Source organism: Colobus angolensis, unplaced genomic scaffold, assembly GCF_000951035.1.
Source record: "Colobus angolensis palliatus isolate OR3802 unplaced genomic scaffold, Cang.pa_1.0 Scaffold108, whole genome shotgun sequence".
NCBI classification, from domain to species: domain Eukaryota; kingdom Metazoa; phylum Chordata; class Mammalia; order Primates; family Cercopithecidae; genus Colobus; species Colobus angolensis.
The window spans coordinates 6,271,936-6,274,133 of record NW_012111808.1 but is presented as its reverse complement, the minus strand read 5'-3'; positions in this window follow the sequence as shown (position 1 = coordinate 6,274,133).

The following is a 2,198-nucleotide window of genomic DNA, read 5'->3' as shown; positions in this document are numbered from 1 at the left end:
CACCAGATAGCTAACATTTAAAAGGCTGACAACAGCAAATATTGGAAAGGATGTGGAGCAACTGAAATGCTCATGTATTCTTTAGAAAATGAATCATGGCTGGGCACAGTGACTCATGCCCACAGTCCCAGCACTTTGGGAGGCTAAGGCAAGAGGATCTCTTGAGCCCAGGAGTTAAAGACCAGTTTGGGCAACATAGTGAGACCCTGTCTCCACAAAAAAGAAAACATTAGCGGGGGATGGCAGTGCACTCCTATAGTCCTAGCTAATCATGAGGCTGAAGTGGGAGGATCCCTTGAGCCCAGGAGGTCAAGGCTACAGCGAGCTCGATACAAAATTAGCAGGGCATGGTGGTGCATGTCTGTAATATGAGCTACTCAGCTACGCAGGAGGCTGAGGCAGAAGAATCGAATGAACCCAGGAGGCAGAGGTTGCGGTGAGCCGAGATCACGCCACTGCACTCCAGCCTGGGTGACAGAGCAAGACTCAGTCTCACAAAAAAAAAAAAAGGAAAAAAAGAATAGATCTATTGTTTGGATGCTTCTGAGTTCAGACTCTTGAATAAAAGGTTCACTGTAGGTATCATGACTGGAGCGTAGTCTCCATGAGGACTCAGGTGGAGGGGGGATGGTCTGGAAGAAGACTGTGCTGTTGTCTGAACAGCCCCTCCTTTTGTTGGGAAACAGTCTCCCTGGCCCTGTATGGTTCTGATGGGACTGCTGATCAAAGTACTCTGAATGGTTGGCCCACCTGCATTTCTCCGATAAAAGCTAAAGGGAAAGACCGTTTTCAGCTTGGGGGCGGCAGCAGTGAGGAAGAGGCAGTGTTTAGTTGAGAAATGGGGGCCTCCGAGCTCTGGTGCCCAAGCTGAGGCCTCTGTTTCTCCAAACATGTAGATATTCAACTCTGAACCAGTTTACATTAATAGCCCACAAACACCACCATTTAAGCTCTCAGAACAAAGATCCTCCAAACAGCAGAAATTGGAGTCTGGCCCATCGGCTTCATTAGCACACTATCTAAATGCAGAAGTGATATCTTTATTTAATGTATTATCCCTGGACTCCTTTCTTTCCCCATCTCTTGCTGCCAAGAATTGCCACTGGGACAACTGCTACTGGGCCATCCAGTGGTGTTGGCTGATTCATGCCTGGAAGAGCTCTTTTTGCTAGGTCCTTGCCTACACCGGGCAGGAGAGAGGGGGGTGCCACAAAGACAGCACAGTTAGCCCCTGGGCACAGTGCTAGCCCAGAGGCTGCCAGGGAAGGGGGAAGCTTTCAGAAGCTGTGGACTCCCTCAGGGCCACCCCAGCCTCAGGAGGGGTACGTACCAGGGCAGCAGCTTGTGGCCAGTTCTGGGAGTCCTCCTGAGACTGTCAGTCATATGGAAATAAAGTCACCCTTCTGGGACCAAAGCCCATCAGAACAGCTGGAATGTACACAGCCCTGTCCAGGAGGGCAAGGTCACATTCTGCATTATACAGAGCACCAGGAAGCTCCAGCTTTGAATCCCAGCCTCAGTTCATGCAAATGTGTGTGATGAGGCCAGGCATGGTGGCTCCACCTGTAATCCCAGCACTTTGGGAGGCTAAGGCAGGCAGATCACCTGAGGTCAGGATTTTGATACCAGCCTGATCAACATGGTGAAACTGTGTCTCTACTAAAAATACAAAAATTAGCCGCGTGTGGTGGTGCTCACCTGTAGTCCCAGCTACTCAGGAGGCTGAGGCAGGAGAACGGCTTGAACCTGGGAGCCGGAGGTTGCAGTGAGCTGAGATCACGCCACTGCACTTCAGCCTGGGTGACAGAGAGAGACTCTGTCTCAAAAAAAAAAAAAAAGTGTTTGATGATATTAACCCTCAGTAACTATGGAATCCATATCTGTGATTTTAACCAACTGTGGATTAAAAATATTCAGAAGGCCGGGCACGGTGGCTCATGCCTGTAATCCTAGCACTTTGGGAGGCCGAGGCAGGTGGATCACCTGAGGTCAGGAGTTTGAAACCAGCCTGGCCAACATGGTAAAACCCCACCCATCTCTATTAAAAATACAAAAATTGGCCAGGCGCGGTGGCTCACGTCTGTAATCCCAGCACTTTGGAAGGCCGAGGCAGGTGGATCACGAGGTCAGGAGATCGAGACCATCCTGGTTAACACAGTGAAACCCCGTCTCTACTAAAAAATACAAAAAATTAGCCG